The sequence below is a fragment of the Lagenorhynchus albirostris genome, chromosome 1 (assembly GCF_949774975.1).
Source record: "Lagenorhynchus albirostris chromosome 1, mLagAlb1.1, whole genome shotgun sequence".
In the NCBI taxonomy this organism is placed as follows: domain Eukaryota; kingdom Metazoa; phylum Chordata; class Mammalia; order Artiodactyla; family Delphinidae; genus Lagenorhynchus; species Lagenorhynchus albirostris.
The window spans coordinates 133,093,753-133,107,848 of NC_083095.1; the positions used below are offsets into that span (position 1 = coordinate 133,093,753).

Genomic DNA, 14,096 nt, shown 5'->3' on the forward strand with positions numbered 1-14,096 from the left:
TCTGTTCACCAGCCTCCCTCTGACCCCCACCTGAATATCTCCACCCCATCTTTCACCATCACACACACACACACACACACACACACACACACACACACACACTCACTCACTCACTCATTCACTCACTCACTCACTCACTCACTCCTGCAGCAGCAAGCCTGACCCTGGGCCCGGCCCCAGGCCGCTGCTGAGCCGCTGTCTTGGCAGGCGGTGGAGCAGAGGTGGTGGCAGCTCCGTCTCAGCTTGTAAGCTGAGCCAGCCCCTCGGAGGTGCCAGCCTTAGAGGCCCCTTGGAGATGCCGGCATGCCTGAGTGGGAGCAGTTACAACTTCCCCTCGGCTGGAAGCCTTGGAGCCAGCAAGGCCTCTAGGAGCCGCATTCCCAGGCGAGGGAGTGGCCGAAGGGCTGCTATGCCGTGGACGGTCTCCTCTTGGGCGAGCCGCCCTCTTTGTCGGGCGGTGCCTGGGCCTGCTGGCCAGCTTCACCGGCAGGAGCCAGCCCACTGTTCCTTACCTTCTCGGGAATGGGACCAGCAGATGCTGCTGGGGGCTGGGGTTTTATTATAAATCCTCTTCATCTCTGGCTCGTTCTCAACCACCAAACATAAAGAGAGCCAGCTAGACGGAGGGAATTCAGCCCCTCACAGACTCTACCTCTGAATAGCGAGGAGCTGCACGCCCCCTCCACACTGGCCTGGGTCTGTGGTGGATTTTAACAGCCGCCAGCTTTCCTGGAGCCCCAGGTCCTGCCCCACCATTGTGGTGCTTCCGGGCCGGGACAGCAGAGGGCACTGGCTCTCCTGACAGCACTTCTGTCACCGCGGCTCTCCCACACATCTGGAAATAGGCTCTACGACTGTCTTACGAAATACTGGATGAGGATCTGTCTGTGAGATGTGCTGGCACCCGAGTGAGCACGCACACACATCAAGAACTCCACTTTCTCATTAGTGCTATTTCCCCTCAAGAGCACTTGTGGAACGTGGGGCATTTGCCTTGCCGGGCAGCCAGCACATCTGAGTTTGGGGCTTGGTCAGGCCTGGGTGGAATGTTTGGAGGGACCACCTCTGGTCTGAAGGCTTTGCCCTTGCCTCCCACGTGCAGGGTGAAAAAGAAAACAGAAGAGTGGGACCTCCCAGATCTTTCCCCCAGGGGAAGAAAGCGAAAAATGTTTGGCCTTACCCTTCCATGCCTCCTGAAGAGAGAAGTGCTCACATTTCCAGGTCCTTAAGAGCTAATTCTAAGAAAGCATCTTCCTAAATTACAAGCCATTAGAAATGCTAATGCGATATGCAACATGAAGTTGGGAAGGGAGAAACTGGATGGAGGAGGGCAGGGCTGGAGCCAGGGAAGAGGCCTGGTTTCTATTCCAGAGACTGCTCCCTAGACTTCTGAAAGCTGCATGCATTTAAATGTCCACATTTTCCCGCAGAAGCCAGCAGTCTGTACTTCTCTCAGCCAAACAACACATCAGTCTAATATGGTGTGGGAGAAATATGTTACATCCTTTTATGAACAGAATGTTAACACCATCTAGAATCAATATTTATATCCAAGAATACAATGACCTGGCTTGTTTTGCGCTGCCATAGTTTTAAGAAAGGGACATTCGGAAGCAGCTGAGAATCCCCTTCCTCCTGCCCAGAAAGGCCGACCCAGACCCACCAAGGCAAACCAGTTGAGGCTCAGACATCTAAAGGGTTTCAGCTTCAGAGGCCCTGTTCATTCCCTTCCTGTCCCTGCAGCCCTCTGTCTCTTGGGATTGCAAGAGGAAGCCAGAAAGCAGCAAGTGGGGCAGGGATTTGCAGTGAGGTCCAGGACGTGAGGCAGCATCCTGTCTGCAGGACAGTCAGTGACGGCCGCACTGGAGGGAGGAGGGTCAGGCTTATGTCCTGGCACTTCCTACTGCATAGCAAAGTAGGAGCGGATACAACTTAACATAAATCCTTAGATGAGAGACTTCTGGGGGCTGGAAAACAAGGATCAGGGTGCGATGACACTTTTTCTTTCATGCTGATAGTATTTTTTGCCAGGCAATTACCGTCATCTGAGACAGCCATCGTGACAGAGTTGGAAGCAGCGTCTCCCCTCCTCAGAATGCTATATTATTCTTCCAGGGGCTTTTGGGAAACTCCATCAAACTCCTTAGGCTGGTTTGTTCCTTAATGCTGGTTTTATTTTACTGCCTTTAGAAGCTTCTGGGCCTGCAACCTGGAGTCAGTGACTTGCTCCTTGCAGATAAAATCCTTACCTAATTATAAAAACAGAACCAACCAAACAAAAACCTTTCCCCCTTTCCCAGAAGATTTAAGTTGGCCTGCACCAGAGCATCTAAAATTGTGAGAGTCCTCTTCATCTCGTGGACTGAATTGGGCCCTCATTTTGCAGAGCAAGCAGACCTATTTCATTTTCGGGTTAGATGCTGAAGGTTACCACTTTCAACAATAGTACTTGCCTCTCTCATTAAATGCCTGGAGCTCATTATGGTATAAACTGCAGAAAAGTCTTTACTGCGTTAATAGGCATGATCTTTAGAAAAGATCCTTTGGCTTATGTATAAGATCAAGACATGATTAATCTTGGCCTCATTTAGCTGTGGGTCAGGTTTTCAAGCTACAGTGAAACCCCTTCTTTGCATGATCACAATTTATAATTTTCTATAATCTGTAGCCTTTTACCCCATGTTGTTAGCATAGTTAGTTGCTGCAGTTCACTTGTTCTGTCCTGTTATTTTCATCCAGTTCTAAGAAACGAGTAAATGTCCCAATCATATTCGCTATAAAATTAGCCACGGTAAACAGATATTATTTCATGGTAAGCCTGTAGGATGTTTAGCATCTTTACAGATGCAAAGCTCTCCCTGCAGAAATCCCACACAAGAAACCTATGTAAGTTAAATGCTCTGAACACCTTTAGAGATACTGCCTGATTTAAGTCAACAGATAAGTTGCAGCTGGGTCCAGATGCTGTTTCTGGTGTCAAGGGCAGGACAAAAGAATAGTCAAAGTTGGTAATAGGGCCCAGGATCCAAACAGTGGATCCAAAACAGTGAAATTTTTAGCCAGGCTGGTAGAGGTTGGAGGGATCGGTTTGCCAGCAGAGCAGAGCCAGGATCTGAGAGAAAAAAGTTAACACAAAAAGCCTCCTTGGGGGTCTTTAGTAAATGTCACCCCAAGTCCAGACCTATCTTTTAAGCTTTAGAGTTGTCAATATAGATGCTTACTTAACACCTACCCTCCTGCATCTCAAACGAACATGCCCACAAGGATCTCTGGCTTCTAGCCTCTCTCACCTGCCCTGGTCTGCTCCTCCCCCAGCTGCCCATCTCAATAAATGGTGCCACATGTACCCCAATAAACAGTGCTCCAATGGATCTGTTTGAAGCCTGAGGTTCATCTGCAGCTGCTCTCTCTCCCTCCCTCCTTCCCACCTCTAGCCCATAGCTCTTCCTGTTCTTTGTTCCACACTCTTCTCCCCTTCATTCTTCTCTGCTACAGCCTCAGTCCGAGCTCCCATCATCTCTCACCAGAGACCACAGCCTCAGCTGACCTCCCTACTTCAGTGAGTGCTCTCCACAACCCACTATTCAGAGAGCAGCCAGGAGAATTTTTGAAAACCACAAATTGGATTATATCACTTCCCTCTTTGAAACCTTCAATGGTTTCCCCCTGCACTTCATATCCAAAAGCCTTTGGATGGTCCACAAGACCTCATATGGTCTAGCTCCTCTCTGCCTTTGGCCACTCTTCCCCTTGCTTTTTCTGCCCCACTCCCTTGATTTTCATTCAGTTCCTCTAAAGCACCAAAAAACCAAGAACAAACAAAAAAAACCCCTGCCGTCTGGATCTTTGTTGTGGCATGTAGGATCTTAGTTGCGGCATGCGGGCTCTTTTAGTTGCAGCATGTGGGATCTAGTTCCCTGACCAGGGATCGAACCCAGGCCCCTCCCTGCATTGGGAGTATGGAGTCATAACAGCTGGACCACCAGGGAAGTTTCTGTCTGTTTAGTTTTGTTTCATCATGTTTCTTCCACTAGACAGTAAGCTCCATGAAAGCAAGAACCATGTCTGTGTTGCTGTATTCCTCGAGTCTGCCACAGAGTGTAATCAGTATCAGCTGAACAAATGAATGAAAACTATACTGCAATACGGACAGCTGCTAAAAGGATTTATGCTTCCTTCCTGGGGAATCTGCCTGGTCAGACCACATGTTACCCCCAGATTCCTCCTTGAGAAGGATTCCTCATTGTGGGTTGGGAGAAACCAAGCCAAATTACCAAATGTTTGTCCAATCTGCTCCTTTACCACTCCCAATACAGGCTCTTCTTACTTCTTGACCTGAGTTTTTTGACAGTCTCCTAACCAGTCTATCTCCATACTGTCTTGAATTTAGGAATCTGGCAAGGACTAAGAACTGCAGGCATAGATGGGGAAACTGAAAATTTGCACTTCCTTTGATTATAAATGTTGGCAACCAGTCCCAGGAGTACTGACAGGACCAGTGACTTCGGCACCCACAGAATCACAGATTTTTTTTTTTTTTTTTTTTTTTGCGGTACGCGAGCCTCTCACCGCTGTGGACCCTCCCGCCACGGAGCGCAGGCCCAGCGGCCATGGCCCATGGGCCCAGCCGCCCCGCGGCACGTGGGATCCTCCCGGACCGGGGCACGAACCCGCGTCCCCTGCACCGGCAGGCGGACTTCCAACCACTGCACCACCAGGGAAGCCCCTTGAATCACAGATATTTTTACAACACATTACTGCTGTTGCAGATGTTGAAATATCATTTATGATCATTACAGCTTTAAAATTATGGTAGTTATTAGAGCTGCTGCTAGATTACATTATTTAATCCTTCAGTAAGAAACACAGATATTCCCATATAACTTTTTTCATATTAATATATTTAGTAGTAATGCTAATATTTTGATAGTTATTTTTCAGTATAGTTGATTTCCTTGGTAATGCTATGCATTTCATTTTCTGCACTTGAAACATTATTCTGAGAAGGGTTTACAGGCTTCACCAGATTGCCTAAAGTGTTCGTGGCAGAAAAAAGTTTAAGAACCTCTGGTCTAGTTTTTCTTCATCTCACATCACTGCCTTGCAAAACAGCCTTAATGCCTTCCCCCTGGCTGCAAAGTAAAAGCTAAATCCCTTCGTATGGAATTCAAGGCCCATTTGTAATCCATTTTCAAAAAACCTTACTATCTTCATTTTTTATCAGTACCCTGGATACAACCTGTGTTCCAGTCGCACCAAATTACTGGAGTACACCAAAAATGCACTCATAGCTCCAGGTCTATTTTTAGCTTCTCTTCAAGAACTACTCTTTTTTTAAGGCCTACCTCAAAATGTTACCCTGGTAAAGCCCTCTTTTGACTTCACCCGAGCACAACCACTGAATCCTTCCTTTGCATTTTTAGGAACACTTTGCTTATAGCTATTTGATAATTTATCAGATCCTGTGTTTCTTTTGTGTTATATTGGGAACTTCTTGAGGAGACAGACGTCCTCAACTTTATACCTTAGACCCATAGTAAGTACTTGCTTGAAAATATTTGAATGAATGAATATATGTAAAATACTCATTCTCCTGAGGGATGAGTAAAATCCATAACGACCACATTAGTTTGTCCTGCAAAACAAGAACTTCTTTTGATACATATAAGCCCACTTGAAAAATCCACCAGCCCCAAGAAAAATAGAAGGTTATCATCTTACAGTCACTGCCTGGACCCAGCTGCCTTTAGTTAATTTCTATCCTTGAAGATAGGAGAAGCATCCCTAGCAGGAACCCATTTGCTGATTCCATAAACCTTTTGGCTGTATCACTAATGTCTTCTCATATTTCCCTTCTTTGACTGATGCCAAATATATTTTCATCCAGTCTCCTTCAAGCAGACGCTTTCTATTACTTGCCCAGGATTTTCTAACCATCAGGTTATGGTATGATTTTTATATCCTAGAACATTCAGCTGCTTTATGCCAATCTTAAACAAATGCAGATGGAAGGTTTAAAAAATTCTTTTCCTAAGGAGCTTGAAAAATTAATAAGGAGCCCATTCCTTAATTTCATAGTTCAGTGAACAGCTTGAGTAACCGGATCTACGCGTGTGTGCGCAGGCACTGAGGATGAAAGGAATGTTAGCAGCCCTGACCTGAAGTTAGAATCTCACGGAACCACAGACTTTTAAGAGCTGAAAGGAACCTTTTAACGAATAGCTGAGAGATGGGTCTTGCCCAGGGGTTGATCTGCTGGTTGAATCTCAAATTTAGCAAGTCCACATACAGAATTCTTGCTCTTTTCCTCCACGATGTTTCATCCTTAACTCTATGCGTTCTCAGGCCATGGCACCTCTGTCCACTACCCAGTTGCTCAAGCCCAGAAGTCTAGGGGTCAGGTCATTCTTGATACTTTTACCTTCATTCTCCACATCCAATCCCTCAGCAACTTATGTTCATTATACTTCCAAAATATGTTCTGAATTCATTAGCAGTTCTTTCTTTTTTGCCCCCACTGCCTCCACTCTAGACTAAGCCACTGTCACCTGGACCAAACTCCTTTATTTATTTTTTAATTAATTGATTTTATTTTTGGCCGCGTTGGGTCTTCATTGCTGTGCGCAGGCTTTCTCTAGTTGCCGTGAGTGGGGGCTACTCTTCATTGCGGTGTGGTGGCTTCTCTTGCTGCAGAGCATGGGCTCCAGGTGCGCAGGCTTCAGTAGTTGCGGTGGGTGGGCTCAGTAGTTGTGGCTCGCAGGCTCTAGAGTGCAGCCTCTGTAGTTGTGGCGCACAGGCTTAGTTGCTCCGCAGCATGTGGGATCTTCCCGGACCAGGGTTTGAACCCGTGTTCCCTGCATTGGCAGGTGGATTCTTAACCACTGTGCCACCAGGGAAGCCCCATGGGCCAACCTTCTAATTAGCCTTTCTTTTTTTTTTTTTTTTGCGGTACGCGGGCCTCTCACTGCTGTGGTCTCTCCCGCCGCGGAGCACAGGCTCCAGACGCGCAGGCCCAGCAGCCATGGCCCACGGGCCCAGCCGCTCCGCGGCACGCGGGATCCTCCCTGACTGGGGCACGAACCCGCGTCCCCCCCATCGGTAGGCGGACTCCCAACCACTGTGCCACCAGGGAAGCCCTAATTAGCCTTTCTGATTCCTCTCTTGCCTCCTCACAATTCCCTTCACAGCAGCCAGGGTGATCCTTTAAAAATATAAATCAGATCTTGCCACTTACGTAGAACTCTCTTCACGCTATGCTTAGGATACAATTTAAACTCTTTACCATGCTTTACAAGGTGTGTTATTTGTGTTATAGAATCTCATTATTGCCTTCCTTTCATCTTCAAAGCACTCTACCTCTCATTTACTCTGTTCCAGCCTCACTAGTTTTTTTTTCCTTGAACCCAAAGAGTTCATTCCTGCCTCAGGACTTTGGCTTTTTTTCTATTGCCAGTCGTCACAGGGCTGGCTCCTTCACATCAATCTGCTTTCTCTAAACATTACTTTTTCAGAGAGGCTTTTCCTCTACCCTAGTTATTGTCATTTCATCTCCTCTAGGCAACTAGCTGACATGAGTCTGTTAGGTTACTTGTCTATAGTCTCTTTTCCCCTAGCAGGATATAAACTCCATGGGGACAGGGACCTAGGTTAGCTCCTAACACAAGAAAGGTATTCAACAAATACCACTGAATGATTAGGTCAAATTCTGGTTCTCAGAACCCCCATACTGTGCTGCTGCTTGAACTCTTGTCAGTCTCCTTAAATATCTGTAAGACAGGACCGCCACAGTGGAATTTGGAGTCAGAACGATTTGGGTATAAATCTCTTCTTTGCCTTTTCCCAGTTGTATAACCTGCAAGGTGCTTATCAGCTTTGAGTCTTAATTTACGTACAGGATAATGGGTGTAATAGTCCTACTCTACAACGTTGTAGTACAAATTAAATGATATATATAATTTATATAAAAAGCAGAGCAAAGTGCTTGGCCTATAGTATGTATCTAATTGTTCTTTCCCCTTGAGTCTTCCATTAATTACAGTAGCTAATATTTACTTAGGTGTCTATTCTGTGACAGGTACTAAATACCTTACATGGATTAACTAATCCACATAAAAATTCTACACAATAGACACTATAAATATCCCTGTGTTACAGGCTGAGCCACAGAGTGGTTTAAGCAATTTATCTAAGGTCACACAAGTAGAAAACCACAGAGCCCAAACTTGAACCCAGCAGTTCAATCCAATTTAAGAGGGAGTGAAACAGTCATTGATTATCTTTATTGTGACCCTACAGTAAGAAGTACGTTTCACATTGTAACCCATCACGTGTCTGTTCTGAAGTGGAAACAAGTTTTCACAAAATAATATTTACCCTTACTATATGGAATGCATTCTGATCGTTTCTCTTCAATTTAATTAAAAAATGTTATTGACCAACTTATTGATTTAATGTCCCCTTAATGAGTCAAAACCATACTTTGAAAAAGTATTGTCTAAATTACAATAATCCAACTACTCTTACCTTCCAGTTACCTCAACTTCTACTACAAAAACTCCGATAGTTATCAGTCTAGACTTTTAAATTTCATTTACATTTCCGATAAAGTCCTTATTAGTTAAGATGCTGATCTCCTAAGACTCAGATGTGCTCCCCATGCAAACTCTCCGGCAATTATGGAAAAACCAGCTCTTGTCAGATGAGATTCAAGCAATTCTTTCAAAATTATTTACCACTATTAAAATTCAATACAAGCTGTCCTGTCTTAGAACAATTGATGCAGATGTCTGTCTTTCCCACTAGACTGTCACGCCAAGGGCAGAAACATGTTTTATAAATACTCTTGTGGTCCCAAATAGTGAACTGACATGCAATGGGGAACACAGCAGCTGATTATAAAGAACTGCTTCTCAAGTGTCAGGTGGTGTTTGAGACTCAGACAAAAGACTACTTCTATACCCACTGTCTTATATATTATCTAAACATCTAAGGCATCTTCTTTACCAACGCAGTGTTGTAGGTGGTTTACAGAAGGCCTTCTATTTGGACAATTTGCATTGACCCTGCTCTTAATTTCCCAAAGCCATCCCTATCTCATGGCTCCTTCTCCTTCCTGCATTTTTCTAGGCTAACAGAGTTTACATTTATGCTTCTGGCAGAAGTTTCTCCCTATAGACCACATTCCCATGAAAACTAAACTGAAATGGCTTCTGGGTGAGAGGAAGTACATTAACATTTTTCAGTTGACCTTTGTAACTCTTGATCCTCATCTTTTTTGTGAGTTGGTGTATGAGCTAGTGTTTATTTCTATAGATATTATAAAATATATTTCTGAGCACAGGCTATGTATCAAAAGGCAAATAAATAAAACAAAGAAAAGGCCCTTGGAACCCTCAGTTGCAAGGCAGGAAATTTAGAGGGCAGGAAGTAGCTATGAGCTTTTCCGCCAAGCAATACTTCAATTTCCCCACCCTCAGGGAAAGATTACCCTGTTGTTTTAACCCGCAGATGCTGAGCAGTTAGAGAAAGGGAACAAACAACTGGGGGAGATATTGCCACCTGTTTATGTTGACTTTTACCAAACAAGACTGGCCACCAGTGTTGAGGGTAAGGGAGGAGCTAAGGTGGGAACAGGAAATGCTAACTCAAGTTGTCAGCTTTCTGACTGTTTAAGGGGGAAAAAGGTGCCAAGGAAGTACGTGGTCATTCTCGATAGCCAAGAGGCAAAGGCAGGATGACGCATCTTGTTTACTAATATAGCAGGGCTGGCCTTAGTGTATGCATGGAGTCACACATGTGAGTCATGAAATTAACTGAGCTGCCTACTCTGTATTTATTTTCTCCTTCCTTACTGACTAAAACCTGTATATTATTGGGGGCAGTAATGTCCAAGGAAAGATGAGATTCCTCTGCCTTCCATATAGCTAGCTGTTGTCATGTGATTGTGTTCTGGAAGTTGAGTGTCGCTTCCAGGAAGGCTCTTTAAAGGGTGCTGACTCAGCTGAGTTTGCCCGTTTTGTCCTTGCCGGTTTTTTCTTTTCTTTATGCTGCCAGGAATTTCAAATGACGGCTGATGGTCAAGTGGCTATTTTGGACCTTGAGGTGACCCTGAGAAAGGAACCATATTGTGGTGCAGACAGGAGCCTCTATATTGGTCTTGGACTGCCTACCTTTGGAATACTTTTCAGTGAGAGAGATAAGTTTCTTATTCAAGCTTTTGCTGATTTGAGTTTCTGTTAAATGTAGTCAAGCCTGATCCTAACTGAGTTACCTCAACAATTCTTCGCATTCATGTAACAGAGTCTTCATATCCTCCAAGGCATGGTCGATTCTGTTACCTGATTCTATCTTTCTAACAAGTGTAAGAGAGCTGAGGCATGTCAGATGAGAAAACTGAAGCTGGAACAAAGCAAGTCTCACCCAATGCCACACAACTAGCTACTTGGAGAGCTGCAGGGTTTGGCAGCCAGGTGAGCTCACCCCTAGGATTTTAAAAGCAGGGTGGAAGTAGGTGACAAATTTCCTTTAAAAATGATTCTGATTGGTGAAGTAGTGGTTATTTTTAAAAGCAAGCATTTAAGGACAATTTATCTCTTCAGTCAAAAGGAAGTCAAAAGTCTCCTATCAAGGGGACTGAAGTCACTGACTTTAAGAACATCAGACTTTCAAGTTGCCTCCAGAATACTACTGCTACATTAAAATGAATTATAACTCATTGTATTCTTACAACATACATTAAGAGAGCCGAATTCTCAAACAGGCTAGGACACATTTTGAATAAGCAATTAGTAAAATGAATGTGTTACTGCTTTAAAAGCATAACAGACTTGATGATTAATGTAGAGTTGACAAAGTCTTTACGATGAAAAGGCAATGCAGGTAAAAATTGAATCGGGTGGATTCAACACAGAAAAGTTTTAATGAGGCAAATGTCAAGCAAGCATATCGACTTCTTAAAAAACAAAGAAAATCTAAAAGTTTAATTACAAAAACACTTGTACAGAAAACTTGGCATTTCAACAGTTTCAAACACATGTACACACATTTTTTTCTAAAATTTTATTTTGTCAGAAATAAAACACTTTGTCTCATTTTCCTCAGCTGCTCCTTGTGTTTCAATAAAAAGAAAGAAATCTGTAACACTGAATAGGCAACAACTTATTTCTTGAGAAGAACATGTAAGTGCAATAACATCTACAAGTTTACTGGGAAATGTGAATTAGGTATCATGTTAGCCTGTGACCTCATTTAGTACCTCCTGGCTGGGCACAGAGGAGAGAGGAGGTGACGCAGACCTGCTTGTTTTGTGGCAGCTGAATCCCAGCCACCAGTGAGTCAGGTGTGTCGCTGCTAGGAGGGCCAGCCAGCATGTCAAAAGCAGGCTGTTATTTTGTGAAAATGATTTCAGACTGTAGGCTTTCTCGAGATCTCGTGCTTTCCTGAATATGCAGATGTCTCAAGTCAATGTCAGGTATCCTAGCTAGACTCAGGAGGACGACGATCTTTGGACCAGCTTACAGCCTTTCCTGGTCTACGGCACTGCTAAGAACGCTGTGCAAAACTGACACAAAGGAGAAACAGAGAGTAGGAGGAAGAAAGGAGAGAAAGTATTTGGCAGAAGGCAGACACAAACTTCCAGAACCGGCTTGGATGTCCTGCCACAGACAGTGCATTCCAGCTTGGACTTAGCAGGCAGGGAGTCTGAAAGAAGTCACAGGAATGGCAGGTGAGAGCAGGAAAACAGGAAAATAGAGAAGAGCAGGTGAGCTGGCTAGGTTTACAGAGATAGATAATGATGGGCTCTTATTCTAAAAGCCTGCCAAGTGGTGATACATGGGCTTCGGTACATGGAAATTTGATGTGTGTTCGTATCAGAATTTTCAAAAAGGTTTTTTTTGTTGTTTTTTTTCCTTTGGGTTAAGAAAGAAATCAGGGGAGGAGATGCTGAGAAGACAGGATGAGGCAGCAACATGACGGGGGTTTCTGGCTTGCACCCTGGCCTGTGAGCATATTGTGAGGGGGCCACACTTCCACCCGCCTTCGGTGGGGTGGTGCCTAGACAATGGGCTCAGCATGCCCTGCTTTGGCTCCAAAGATCTCAGCTGCAACCATCAGCCTCGTGCTCCAGAGCATCCAAACACAACACAACAAAACCAAACCCTGAGGTGAGAAACAGAAACCCTTCTTCCCTTTTGGTGTTTAAAAAAAAAAAATCACTTACTAATTAAGCAGGGAGAAGGAAGGGAAGCCTGTCCTTTTGATACAGACTCTGCAGTTATGATTACAGAAGGAAGACAAAGCCTCCATCAGCTGGAGGCTATTCTGAATGGCATTTCCACCCATCCATATCCATGAATCGGTACACCTCAAGCAGACAGGGATTCTCTCTGTTTTCACTTATGATAAACTTTAGGATTTTTTTCAATACCAAATGAGAAACGACTTTTCTCGTTCTGTCCTGTTTACCAATGACCTTTTCCTCAGCAAAAATATTCCACAAGTCACTGCCAACAGATGGGAACAGAAGAGCCTTGCTGGGGCTGGGACGCAGGGTATGTGCACGAGCAATGCTCAGAAAACAGCAGGCAGTACCAAGGAGGAAGGAAAGAGCATTCTCCTTCAGGGCAGCAACCACAAAGCCTCCACGAGGGCTGGCACCCTGAGCGCTGTGTGGGATACGAAACACAGCCTCACTCCACAGGACACTGTCAACAAGAAGCTCCTTTCTTTGGAGTCACAGCAGGACAATGATGGGAGAAGACTGGGCCTGTCCAATGAGAGAAACTCTCCTTCAGAACCCTGCTGAGCAAGCCAAGAGGTCAGAAAATGGAGATGTCTAGCTTGGTGGGGGTGAAGGAAATAAAAAAAAAAAAAAAAATAATAAAAAAATAACCCCCAAAAGCATTAAGAAAAAGTGACAGCTAGGTAGGAAAACCACTGATAAAACCACAGAGCCACTGATAAAAGAGTCCAATCTGAATGAAGCAGAACAATAAGAAGGCTTCCTTTCTGCTGCAGAAGATGCCAGTCTCAGGGGCGCCTGGTCAGCAGAATATATGCAGACCCACTTCAACAGAAATAGAAATGATAGGAAACTGAAGACTCGGGAGAGTGGCTGTACACGGTCAAAGCTTCACGAAGACGATTCCATAGGAAGTTCACATACATGTTCCTTTTGTTGCTCCCTCATATGGCTTCCTGGGGTGAAGGCATTTAACTCAACTGACAGTTCCTTCACAAGCAGAGTAATCTGTACCTCCCTCTCTGCCTCCACTCAATTCAAATTTCCATGGATGGCTTCTCATTCCAAACAAGTAAAACCACTTACAGAACATCTTGGAGCTCTAAGACCTGCAGAATTGGGAGAAAAAAAAAAAGGATACCAAAACGTAAGCACAGATCAGAAAGGGTTAGGGCTATGGGTTAAAATAATGCCTTGCTCTATTTTCAAAAGGGTTAAGGTACGTGGAACCTAGAAGAATGGTATAGATGTTCTTATTTACAAAGCAGAAATAGAGACACAGACGTAGAGAACAAACATATGGATACCAAGGGGGAGGGGGGTGTGGGAGGAACTGGGAGATTGGGATCGACATATATACACTCTTGATACTATGTATAAAATAGATGACTAATGAGAACCGACTGTAGAGCACAGGGAGCTCTACTCAGTGCTCTGTGGTGACCTAAATGGGAAGGAAATCCAAAAAAGAGGGGATATGTGTATACTATGGCTGATTCACTTTGCTGTACAGCAGAAACTAACACAACATTGTAAAGCAACTGTACTCCAGTTAAAATTAATAAAAAAATAAAATTAAATTAAATGGAAAAAAGAAAAACTTCATGGAGTTGTGGCAAGGAGTCAATGAGCCAGCACACGTAAAGTACTTAGGATGTGCCGGCATGTGTAAATGCTCACAGTGTCGTTTATTATTATTATTATGCAGAATAAACACCCAGTGCTACGTGGCCAAAAAAAAAAAAAAAAAAAAGGGTTACGGTGAGTAGCAGGGTGTATGTAAACTAAAGAGCTCACAAAGCTGCAAGCAACCAACCTCACTGAGGCATTTTAGACAACATTTCAATGAAAAATG

At 44.2% G+C, this 14,096-nt stretch overlaps 1 protein-coding gene across 2 annotated transcripts in view; it reads right to left on the minus strand.

Annotated features, from left to right (window-relative positions):
- Window positions 1-12,306: 12,306 nt before the first annotated feature.
- Window positions 12,307-14,096, minus strand: part of HMG20A (high mobility group 20A) — a 67,829-nt gene continuing 66,039 nt past the window's right edge. For both annotated transcript variants that reach the window (XM_060154687.1, XM_060154697.1), the window contains one exon: window positions 12,307-13,350. The gene's annotated coding sequence lies outside the window, so the exon portion shown is untranslated. The remainder of the gene's footprint in view (window positions 13,351-14,096) is intronic.